Raw genomic sequence first — 14007 nt, forward strand, 5'->3', positions numbered from 1 at the left:
GTGTACTATTGTTTGGCAATCGCACCCTGGGAGTTGGCTTATTGTGCGTGTGCTGGGTTCCTGGACTGTGTTTTATATATATATATATATATATATATATATATATCAACATGAAAGTACTTTAATGTGACGTTTTGGGAATAAAAACTCCCCTTCCTCAGTCTAATCCTTATCCCTGAAATGTCACATTAAAGTATTTTCTAACAAGGACCAAAGAGTATGAGCCTGTTATGTTGATATGGATTTATGCTTTGCCTGCACCCTAGTAGTTGATGTTTACTAAGTGAGAGTGCACTTCTGTGAAACTTTTTGATATATATACACATGATTATATATAGGTACAGATATGTATATATATATATAGGAATATCTATTTAAACATACTTCAAAATTCCCCTATGTGCAGAACATTGGCATGTGAAATATTAACAGTAAACACACAGTAAAAACCTTTATTGAAAATGAATATTGCATAAATATGATTTTTCATATTTACATCTACTTAAATGCAAAGGGCTCCAATGCACAAATATATGTCTATATGTATACATATGTATTTATGTGTTTATCTGTGTATATATGTCTGTAAATACACATATAAATACATCTGCACACACACACATATACAGTATATATATATATATATATATATATATATATAGTCCATATGTAGAAAGTAACAGCACCACTGCATCAATATTCTTAAAGGTGAATTATTTCTTTATTGGTGATATCACAACCATTAAAACAGCGACGTTTCGGACCTACATGGTCCTTAATCATGCATGATTAAGGACCATGTAGGTCCGAAACGTCGCTGTTTTAATGGTTGTGATATCACCAATAAAGAAATAATTCACCTTTAAGAATATTGATGCAGTGGTGCTGTTACTTTCTACATATGGACTGTATCTGTTTGGGTTTTTGCTGATAGCCCATTGTAACGAGCACACAGCCAGGTAAAGAAGCTCAATAGTGCTGGACTCTATCTGTTTACTTTGTATATATATATATATATATATATATATATATATATATATATATATACATTTATTTATTTAGACATATATGTATGTATCTTTATGTTTAAGCCCTTTGCCTGCTTTTTTATCTAACACTTGAGACCTCATATATTTAAGCCCTTATAATTTTTGTTTATAGTATTTATTTTAATAAGGTGTACTAGATGGTGGAGTGTAAGTGTACTTTGTAATGTATTTTTGATGTGTTTTGTGACACTTTTTTGTTTTGCGAAAAAGTTAAACTGAGCTCTGAAGTTGCGGTAATCATTCTACTGTAAATTGCAATTGCATTTAATCAATCAAGTTTACTTTCAACTCATAATACCAGTGATAAACCCGACGAGCGCAAAACCCCGCGATAAACACCTTATCTCTTGCACGCAAACGTTTGTGCTCCACTCGTTTATTGGCCAAAATCATCTATTTCAAATGACAATGAAGGTAAATGGGCTTTCTGTAAACAATTTAATACCCTTTACCCTTCAGGTAAAAAAGGATAATTGGGAACAGATTAAAATAGAGCAACAAATCACAGTGCATTGTCCCTTCAAAGATAATTGATTTTAATATTTATGCAAAAAGCTATATTTTTTATCCTAGCAAACCATATTAACCTACTATTTCTTTAATGCAAACAATTATTTTAATGACTTGAAACCAAACTAAGCATATGAGGGCTGATTTCTATTAGCAACATCTGGTTTACCATATGTCATGTGCATACACAAGAGTTCAACTGAGATTAGGACGGCAACATTGATGATTACTTATAGCTCTCAACATATGCTAAATTGGGTATCAGGGAACATGATTCCTAATAGTTCACAGTTGTATCTTTATAAGGGTAACAGAAATATAAATATGTGGTTTTTAGCTTGCGCAAAATACAACACAATCTGCTTGGTGAGTTACTTTTAATTGAAAGGTTTATAAATTATGGTAAACTCTCCTCTTTCAAATAAGATCCGAAATGTTAGCACTATTTTAGATTGAGTTTAATTCATTAGTTGTAATGAAGTTGAGCTATAACTTAGTTTTTAATATACAGTACATATGAAATTCAAATACCCCACTCTCTACCACCCACTTCAAAAGTCAATTTTTCTGTGAGCTAAAGGTTTGAATTGTTCTCTGCAGCGGACTAGCTACAACAAAAGTGCCATAAGGGGAGATCGCTGATTGGACAACAATTCAAATGGTTAGCTCACAGAAAAATGTACTTTGAAGTGGGCAGTGGAGCACAGGATAGTTGAATTTCATATCTATATTAAAAATTCAGTTATAGAGCATATTCATTACAACTGATGAATTAAACTTCATCTAAAATATCACATTCCAGAACTGTTTTTATAAAGGGGACAGGTTATACTATCACTTTATGGTTTACTGTATTGGTATATTTTATCATGCACTGTTTTTATTAGGGTTGCACTGATACCGATACTAGTATCGGTATCGGTACCGATACCAAGTATTTGCATGAGTACTTGTACTCGTGCAAATGCACCGATACTTAAACCGATACTTCCACTTCCTACCCATATGCTATCTTGTGGCGTTTTTTCAAACTGCATGTTCCCATTTCATTTTAAATTGGAGTGGAGACTAAACTAAAAAAAAATTTTTTACTACTGTTCTGCCAATACAAATTGCTGCTATTTGTATTGTAGGAGAGATCACTGTACCTCGTTCAGACAAACCCCTGAAGTACTGGGCAGTTAATAAACAGATTTCCAGCTCTGGCTAAAATGGCCCAAAAATATCTTTCTGCCCCATGCAGTAGTGTGGAAAGTGAAAGACTGTTCAACTTAGAGTCGAACCTCCATACAAATGTCAGATTGATGTTATGTAACAGCCCTACAACCCAATTGCATCACCCCTTTAAATTTAATATTTTATTGTAATATTTTTTATTTATAAACATGTTCAGTGAACTTTGTGACAAATAAAACTGTTTTATTATTTCATTTATTATTTCATTTGAATTACAGTCCTTTATAATTATAAAGAAGGAATCTTAAATAATCTGTCTTGTGCTTGGTAAACTGTCACATGACATAAAAAAAAAAAAAGTATCGGTAATTGGTATCGGCGAGTATTTGAAAACAAGTATCGGTACTTGTACTCGGTCATAAAAAAATGGTATCGGTGCAACCCTAGTTTTTATACACTTTAAATTATTAAATCCAAACTAATTTCCATAATTTCCCCAACATTTGATAGTTAATAGCCAGAAACCACATACATTTTCATGCAAAAAATATATTTTAATTTTTTTTACATATGTACAATTTATAGCTCTTTCATGTGGAAATGGCTATAAACTATAAGGGCTCGATTTAACAAAGCCCTACGGCTGCAAGTTCTCACAAGAACTTGCTTGCCATATTTAACAAGCAGCGGTCACTAGTCCGACCGAGGAGATTAACAGCTCCTGCCCGCGTGTCATTGGCTGTGCGCAGGCAGGGGGCGGGATTGCACATGAGCGCAAAATTGTGCTCGTGTGCAATGGAGAATTCCTGCAGGTAAATTTGCCCCTCCACAGGCGAGCTGAGGCATACATGGGTATGTATATGCGCCCCTGTCTGCCTCAGCTTTAATAAATTGAGCCCTAAATGTCAAATTGCATCTCACTGAAATATCCAGCCTAATGAAGATTTTTAATAATGAATAATATAAGTAAAATATGGTAAAAAAATAAATGTAAGTTAATATGTAAAAACATATACAGAGCTATACTTCTCTGAATTATATATAATAGTGCAATTTGAATTTCTACTTGAGATTTTTGATATTGTATTAATTCTAGCAGTTTAATATCTGCTAATTATTTAAAAAAAACTTAAAAAATGTAATTCATGACATGGGCACAACATTCTATTTTAAACATTTTTCAAATTTATTTGTATTATCACTACTAGCACTACTAGCAGCTAGCTGAACACATCTAGTAAGCCAATCACGAGACAAATGTTTGCAGGTATGAATCCCCAGCTAGCTCCCACTAGACTAGGATATGTGTGTATTCATTCTCAACAATCGATTCCAAGAGAAAAAAGCAAATTTGACAATATAAGTGATTTTAAAAGTGTCTTAAAGTTATATGCTCTATTTGATTCTAGCAAGATTAGTTTCGACTTTCCTCTCCCTTTAATGGGCTATTTAAATGAACATGAAAGTAAAAATAAAAATGTCATGATTCAGGTGCAATTTAAAAGGAACCATTCAATTTACTTCTGTAATCAAATTTACTTCACCCTCTTGACATAATTTGTTGAAAAACATACTTCAGGATCAACAATGCCCTACCGGGTGGTTGCTAGTGATTGGTGACTATCTATAAATTACTTTTATCACTGGCTCACTAGTTGTTTTCATTTAGGTACTAGTGTTACATTTATGCTCTTGAGCTGATTTTAATTATGTGTTTAACCTATGCAGTTTTATGTCAGCCGTATTTAAATAATAACATACTCATTCTCTAATAAGTCTATTATGTTGGCCCAACAGTTTAACACATTTTCTTTGTTTTCTTAGTATCTTTTGTTGAAAAGAAAGGATGTAATCTCCAGAGAATGCATGTGTCGGGAGCACTATATGGCAAAAGTTTTGCAAGAATGTTATCCATTTACAAGAGCATTATATGGCAGCAGTATTTCCTGCCATGTAGTGCTCCGGGTGCCTACCTATTTATCTCTTCAACACAGAATATCATGGAAACAAAGCAAATTTATTAATAGAAGTAAATTGGAAACTTTTTTAAAACTTGTATGTTCTGTCTGAATCACAAAAGAACATTTTTTCAGTTTCATATTCCTTTAATTATCAAGAGTTTGTTAAAGGGACAGTAAAGTTATATTTAGACATTCATGATTCAGAAAGAGCATGCAATTTGAAACAACTTTTCAATTTACTTATATTATTTAATTGACTTCTTTCTCTTGTTATCCATTGCTGAAAGGTTTACCTAGGTAAGCTCAGGAGCAACAAAGAACCTAGGTCCTAGCTGCTGATTGGTAGCTGCATATATATTTTGATTGTCATTGGCTCACCCATGTGTTCAGTTAGAAACCAGTAGTGCATTGCTTCTCCTTCAACAAATGATACCAAGAGAATGAAACAAATTTGATAATAGAAGTAAACTAGAAAGTTGTTTAAAATGGTATGTTCTACCTAAACCATGAAAGAAAATGTTTGAGTTTCACGTCCCTTTAAGGGGCCTCACAGTAAAGAAAAGATTGTGTAATGATTGATTTAAAATCAATTCACCTATATTTTCATTGTTTTTGTACTTTTATGATACATTTTACAGAATAAGTAATAATAATAATAATTATTATTATTATTATTGTACTATTATAAATAGGAGTAATAGTAGTTATGGTAGTACCTGCTGTATTGGGAGTAGTGGTAGTTTTTGTATTTTTAGTGTTAATACTACTCCTTTTACTATAAATAATACATTTGTTTTTTTTAGAATTTTCTCAACTGCTATTTCTACAAAAGATTGTGAGAGTTGTGTCTCATGAATATTTGAGGCAGAAGAGATTGTCATCTCAAGGTTGCAATCAAATTCCACAATATCACTTGTAAGGAAAAATATGCAATTTCCTATTTAAAAACCATTTACAGAACTTGCAAATTCATCTCTCCCAGGTTCATTTCAATAAATCAAATTTAACAAAAAGGCTGAAAGACAGATGACAGAAAGAAAAGAGAAAAGCATACTGAATATGTTACTCTGCAATGGATAAACTTAAAGATTGCTATTAATAGTGCCTATTCATAAAGAGAAATGAAAAAACGAGCCATGAGCATTACTTCAAGATGGCGTGGCAAGATGTCTTCAGAATAATTAATTGAATTTGTCCCATTATATTGAGAGGAAGAGTCTTTGGAGACAACAAGATGTATTTGCTACAGATTCACTGATCGTTGTCAAGCTGCCAAATTATGTTCTTCAATCTGTGTGCAGGTATGTAGGTTTTATTTGATTTTCTCTGGAAAATGTTTATAAAGGGACACTATAATAAAAAATAAATAAATCCTATTATACATATGAAATTGCAGCATGGAAAGTTGATTTTATTTTGGCCTTCAAAATGTGAAAAAAAAATTGTTTAAATTTAATTGTTTAATGTTAAAATGAAGAAGAATCTAGGTACAAATATCATTTTTTTTTATCTTTAGAAACAATGGAATTAAAACACATTTTAAGGATCATATGTCTTAAACTGTTATCTTACTATTAAAGTAACACTAGTAGAATTGAATAATTGACAAATACACAATAGAAATACAATGCTATACAATTTATTTTGACTTTGAAATGAGCAGTAGAATTTTGTCTGGCAAATTTAAAAATTAATAAAATGTTCCATATTCCTGTATCATGTGACAGCCATTAGCCAATCACAAAATACATATACATATTTAATGTGTACTTTTACAAATGCTCAGTAGGAGATGGAGCCTCAGGAATTGTGCATATAAAAATAATGTGCACTTTTTGATAATGGAAGATAGTGGATTTTTAAAAAAAAAAAAATGTAATGGCACACTTTAGCTGAATCAGGTCACTATAAATAAAAATTGTGTGATGGGGAATGTAAAAACAGGATATATCATACTTGAACAGTTATAAAAGTTCTGTAACTTAAAACTAATTTGGCAGTATCTGTTTTGTATTTATTACTTAATTCTCATTGGCTGCTAGGTACAGTGAGTGTTTGTACCTATCATCCAATAAGCTATAGCAGGAAATACCTATCAGCTAATGAACATAAGTAGGAAGTGCCCGGCAAACTTATTCATATTACTAAAGAGTATGATGTATTAATCTAAATTTCAACTTAAACAGCATTTAAGGGCAGGGCTGAAATAGCAGTGTAGATAGACCAATGCAGAGAGAGACACTCTGTGTACTTCTCTGCATCGGGTAGCGGTGGTGACGATCGTTGGTGGTGTGGAAGGGTCAGGAGGGAGGCAGCCCATTGCTGGAGGGGGGTTGGAGGGGGGAGGGAGGGGCATGATAGGGGCAGGACAACTTTACAACAGAAACATTTACACACTGAGAGCAGGAAGGAGGCAGAGAGGTAGAAAATCATAATTAGAGGGGAGAAGGGGGGCCCTAGAAAAAGATACTTGTAGGAGAGAGGAGGGGAGGGTGACGGGGCGCTACACTACAGAAAATTTGATTTTTAAAAAACAAAACAACCCCCCCCCCCATAAATTTATATAAACTGGGTATTGGCAGGCAGTACCTAAGATAGCAGACTCTAGTTAGAGGACAAAGGGTTAGAGAAAATTGAACTTTTGTCTATTTGCTTTCTGAGTGTTGTTGTTGATCATAGACTACTTGACCTCTCTTCTTCTATTCAGTGAATGACCTTGCCTGTCTGACTACTTAACGACACACACCTGTGCTTCTGAATCAGCTACCTCCCACCAGTTATCTAGCAGTAACTTATGTTATATCCTTCACTTCTTCTGAAGGGGCTGATGGGTCACATCCAAGTCTTCCAGGTGTCTGTGTTGGTTATACTTTCTCAAAATCTGCCCCTGAATTCTCTCTGGACTGATATCACACATAATTACAGTTTTTAAAGCCCCTTTAAGTAAACAAACTTTTCAAGTTTGAACAGATGTAGATCTTTATTTTATGTTTTAATTTAATATTTTATTGTAAGCCTAATTTTTATGATGCATACCTATTAACTGCATTAAACCATTACCTAGATTTATAGATGATCATGAGTTTGCAGAAGGGCTTTATGAAGCAGGACTTTACCTACCTTTTTTTGCAGGGAAAAATATCTAGAAGCAAAAAAAGACTTGATCAGTGATTACAGAGATTCAGCTTTAAAGACAAAATATATTTTTGTGCATATTTGTAAAACCATATAGAATATAGTTTCCTCTGAAATTGTAATTTTGTCTTTTCACCACACAAAGACGATTTTGCACTAAGAAATATTTTGTGATTACTAAGCTGAAATCTGCTTGTTAGTGTTTTCAGTTGCTCCTTTTCTGCTTTCATATAATGTATAGACAAGTATAAATAATAGATTTATTTCTTAAAAATAAAGTTATCCACCCAGAATTTGCTGTCTTTCTACAGCTGGAATACTCTTAAAACTCTAAAATTAATGAAGTTTATTTCAACTGGGAGACTTTTAAATTTTCAATAGTATTTATTAAAATATCAAACCTTTTTCAGACTAATAAGATCTCAGGAGGTTCCATTTTGTTTTGTAATTAGTTCTGTTTCATATCTGAGGAAATGAAAGACGTATACAGAGCTTGGCCTTCTGAACTTAAAGCAGATAGCAAATGAATACTATATGTATTATAGATGAAGTTAGGCACAGTCACATGATGTTATTGCCACAGATAGTTATATTAAACAGCACCTTGTCTCTTTCAGCACTGTAAAATTCATAATAACCTCTTCCATTCAAACGGTGTCATGGGTCAATGCATTTGAAAACCTGACAGTTAAGAGTTACAAGTTTTTCATTAGCAAACTGAGTCATTTCCTTACAATAGTAAACAAACAAAACCATTTGAGAGCTTTATTCATATTTGCAAAATCAATTTAAAAAATAATTATACCATACAAGGTACTTTAAGATCTTCATCTTCTACATTTAATTAGCTTATAACTGTTTTATAAAACTCATTTTATCTATAACATGCTGTTCTTTGCTACAAATAAAAATCTTTGTTTTTACAAAAATTAAATTCATGCTCGAAAAATTCATCTGATTATCATTACCCACATAGACATCATTTGATACTTTTATATTTCTTCAGCAGACTTTCAAATTATATACTTTAATTTTTCAGACACAGAATTAAACACATTTATGAAATTATTCCTTAGATTTTGTTGTCTGTATTAAATGTAATGTATTTGTATATATTTATAAATACCCATTATGCAAGGTAAATAAATACATATACAAAAATATGGAGCCTCTGTACAGAAACCTTAACAGCTATTTTTCTATAGCAGTTACATGTTTTGAGGAATTATCACAATCCCCATAGCAACAATTTGGCTTAGTAGCACCTGTCTGTTTTGTTTTTTACATTTTAGACTGAATGTTATACTTCCATAAGGATCTAATTTTCTCTCACATTATTTTAAAGTTAGTTATCAATACATTTCAAAATTCTTTATGTGTTTAATATACAGGTCTGTTTAAGTAATGGTTGTGTTTAGTTTGGACACAGTATCTATATTTTTGTTTAGCAAAATAGCTTAATTGCTGATGCCCTTTTCAGGGCATTTTTTTAGGATAGTTTTTTTTATAATGGTAGTTTTTTTTTGGTGGGGGCAGCTTACTTTGGTTTTAGTAAAGGGTATTCGGGATTCAAAATAGATAATCACTTCAACTATCAGTAGTGGGTTTTAGTGTTACTAAAGAGTTTTTTTAGCTGTGTTTTTTTTAAAGGGGACTTTAGTTTTAGCATAGGTCTACTAGCTAGGAATTTTTATTTTGATATGTTTTTATTTTTGGTAATGGTAGTGTTTTTTTATTTGTGTAACTTAGGGGTCTTAGGTTTGGGGTCTTGGGGGGTTAGCTGTTAGGGGATTAAGTAGTGTAGAGCTTTGCAATGGGGGTATTGGTGGCTAGGAGATTAGGTTAGGGGCTGTTTGTGGTGGGGTATTGGTGGTTAGGGGGTTAATAGGTTAGGGTTGGTTTGCAGTCGGGGGTTGGCAGTTAAGGCGGTTAATAGACTAGGGGTAGTTTGTGGTAGGGTATTGATGGTTAGGGGTTAAGAAGTGTAATGCTAGAGTTTCTTATTTTTAAGAATGGTAGTGTTTTTTATATAACAAAGAGGGTCTTAGGTTAAGGGTCTTTGGGGTTAGCTGTTAGAAGGTTAGGGGGTATTTTGCGATGGGAGTGTTAGAGTAAGGGTTAATAGGTTAGGGGTAGCTTGCTGTGGGGGTATTGGGAGCTAGGGTTTAATAGGTTAGGAGTAGTGGCAGTTCAGGGGTTAAGTAATGTAGATCCTATTGTTTAGGGGTTAAAAGGTTAGGGGTTAATAGCAATGGGGGTTATAGCAGATTAGGAGTTAATAGTGTAGCAGGTTAGGTGAGAGTGCATAAGGGGATAATAGTTTAAAGGAGCATTATATGTATATACAATGTTTTAATTATATGCATTTTCTGGTATAATGCATATTATTTTAATTATTGTATTGAATTTTAGCATCTGGGGTTTTTGAGTGCATTTGTTAAACTTTGCAGTTAAACATTATGCAGTTATGTAAAACTATAAAGTCTCAGCTACTGTCTTTTATAACATATTTAAAGAACGAAAAATAAATATTATTGTTTAACCAAAAAAAAAAATCAAAAAAGACAGCTGTTTAAATTCAGTGCAATGATTGAAATAATATGCATTATACCAAAAAGAATATACATGAAAAATTGTAAATACATGTATCAACATAGCTCCTTTAGTTTTAATAAGAAACTTTTTTTTATCTTTATTAGCAAGTTAGATAGGAGACATGAAGTAGGCGTTCAGTGGGAGTTTTCTGGGCATTCCAGGGGAGTAACCAGTATTTTAATAAGGGAAACATTGCCAGTAGTACATTTTCCAAGGGCTACCTTGCAGGTTAAATACAGGTTTTTCAGTAATATTGTTTCACAAGATTTTCCAGTGTGAGGTAGGTAATGTAAGTTCATTAAAAGTAAGGTTAGGTATGCAAATTCATCAGTATGCATTCATTTTCTTTAAATTACCTTTAAGGGGTTAAATACTTACCTCTAGTGTGCTGGAGAGCCGCGCTAACCCTGATCCTTCTTCTCAGAGCCCCAGGCCACAGCCACGCTAATAGGAGTTTCATCCTGGCAGATTCCAGAGCCTGTGTTAAAGGAGAAGGCCCTTTATAGCCCTGGGATCCACTGCATTAAAGGGACACTGAACCCAATTTTTTTCTTTTGTGATTCAGATAGAGCATGCAATTTTAAGCAATTTTATAATTTACTCCTTTTATCAATTTTTCTTTGTTCTCTTGCTATCTTTATTTGAAAAAGAAGGCATCTAAACTATTTTTTTGGTTCAGACCCTGGACAGCCCTTGTTTATTGGTGGGTGAATGTATCCACCAATCAGCAACAACAACCCAAGTTGTTCCCCAAAAATGGTCCAGCATCTAAACTTGCTTTTCAAATTAAGATACCAAGAGAATGAAGAAAATTTGATAATAGGAGTAAATTAGAAAGTTGCTTAAAATTGCACTCTCTATCTGAATCCTGAAAGAAAAAAATTGGGTTCAGTGTCCCTTTAAGCCTTCTATTAGCGTGGGCGGGGGCTCTGTGAAGAAGGATTCAGGTTAGGGGGTCTCTCAAGCATGCTAGAGGTTAACTTGTTATACCAGCTGCAGAATACATAATGCTACAGGTGAACTATTTCACCTGTAACAAAGGAAAATGTATATTTGTTTAACAAAAACAAATATAAATGTTCCCTGAATATTCAGTATTTGCTTAGTTTAAATTATACAAATACAGAATAGTGTAGCAGATGAATTTTCAGAGAAATACATTTTGAAAGATTTGGACGAACCAAATGTTTGGTGCTGCACAATCTATCTATCTATCTATCTATCTATCTATCTATCTATCTCTCTATCTATCTATCTATCTATCTGTCTAGCCTTAAAATCATTATAAAGAGCAGCATGTATACTATTACTATTGTTTACTACTGAGTTAACTTTGGAGAGTCCCCCAAACATTTGCACAAGGGCTTCTGTTATAGACTGATTTTGTAAGTAAGTATAGATACCATATAGCTAAATTTTCATCAGTAAAATGCACAGCTAATCAGTAACTCAATAAGAGCTCTGCATGCAAGTTCAATACGCTCCATTAATAATATATTTCACAGCCTCCAATTTGATTTCTTTTTTTTTTAACTCTTTAATGTGTTCCCATTATCCATTTTAATTTCTGGAGTTTATTCAATTCTTTACAATCATGTCCTTTATCTTTGTTTTAGTATTTAAAATAGCTGCTTTTTTCCTGTAGTATCCCTACCTATACTGAAAATTTAAATACTTAAAGGAGCAGTACATTGTTTTTCCCTTCATGTATTTTCAATAACTTGTTATACCAGCTGCAGTTTTTGCTTTTAAACCACAACCTATTAAAATGGGTTGAGCTTCCAGCTAATATCAGATCTCATTTAGGTTATCACTTTATGTACACACACTTGCTTCCTTATCTTATATTTGTCTGTAAACCAAAGCTTTCTACTTAGTTTCTAATATTAAAAGCCCTGTTCATTTTAGTGATCATTTTTTAGCTCTACCAGCTTTTCAGTGGCGAGATTTCTGATTATGACAGAAATTTTGAATGTACAATAAAACTGAGGGTAAATTTCAGACTATGGGGCCGATTTATCAATGTCTGTCGGACATGATAAGCTGTAGCATACGCTGTCGGCATTTATTATTGCGCAAGCAGTTCTGGTGAACTGCTTGTGTAATGATGACCCCTGCAGATTCGTGAGGCAGTTTCTCGACTATCTGTTAGACATGTGCGATTCGATTCGATCTGAATCGAAATTCGGACGAATTTGTCGAATTCGGAGATTCTGGTCGATTCAAATTTCCCAAATCTACTGAATAAATCTGAATCAATTCAAATTTATTTGGTAGATTTGGTTGGATTCGGATGGCAGTGTATTACACTAGTATTGTACAGTATACTAGTGTAATACACAGCACATCCCACTTAACACTGACCGAAATTCCGAAATTCCGAATCAATTCAAACCGAATCGAACCGAATCGAACTGAATTTTTCATGAATCCGAAAGAATCTGAATGAATCCGAAACAAATTCATTAGTTTTCTTCCGAATCGGTCCGAACCGAACTGAAATTCGAATCGGTCTGAATCGATCCGAACCGAACCAAATTTTTCGAAGCTGCACAAGTCTACTATCTGTCGATGCTTTAAATATTGGGGCCTTAGAGAGAACACTGAAAATTGACATTTTATTACTTAACTATCCTGCACCCCACTGGGAGTGTAATTTCGTCTGTTGATTGTGTTTATTTAGGATTGTCAATAGCCTAGTCTTCAGTGTAAGTGGGGATACCACAGGCTAAATCAGGTATTTCAAATGCAAAAATAAGGGTAAACAAGCTACTTGTAAACAATTTAATACACTAAAGCAGGTAAAATGGATCATTGGGAAGTATTTAGATGGAATATTTTTTTTGGGTAAACTGTCCCTATAATATTGACTATAAAAAAGCTATGTTAACATAGCCAACAAAATAAATTAGACTCCCAGTGGGAGATAGGAGAGATAAGTAATAAAATGTTATTTTTTCTTTAGACACACTGCTTATAATTGAATATACAGAACATCTATACATTGTTATCTATAAATAAATGACTACAGCATTACAATTTAAATAAATAAATTAATGTCAGCTTCCACATTCATTCCTAGCGGTTTCCTAGCATTCAAAAAGAATATCCACTGAACCTCCTTTGCTTTCTATTTAAAATGTATTCCTTTTCACCACCTTTTTTATTTATGGGAGCACGATCAATAGCTTGTATTTGTATCAGAGTGGAATCCCCTGCATGCATCTCTTTGATGTGTTTTGAAACTGGTGTAAACACATCAGGATTTTCAATACCCCTTATGTGTTCTAAAGCTTGATCTTTCAAAAGTATGTTTTTGTTTTCCCTACATATTGGATACAGCACCCCTCACAGGTGAGAAGAAATATAACATGTGCAGATCAAGTCTGTACATAATTTTCTATTCTTGATTTCTTACACTTGAAACAAAAGTATCTCCTTCTTTGTCAAAGTTGTAGGTTTTGCAACTGGTTGCCCTGCTTCTATAGAAACCTGGCACAAAGTAAGACCAGCACTCAAGTGAGCAAAAATAAAATAAAAAACTCTTTATTTCTTCCTATTAAAAGATACATGCTACAGCA

The sequence above is a fragment of the Bombina bombina genome, chromosome 4, assembly GCF_027579735.1.
Source record: "Bombina bombina isolate aBomBom1 chromosome 4, aBomBom1.pri, whole genome shotgun sequence".
Taxonomy (NCBI): Eukaryota; Metazoa; Chordata; class Amphibia; order Anura; family Bombinatoridae; genus Bombina; species Bombina bombina.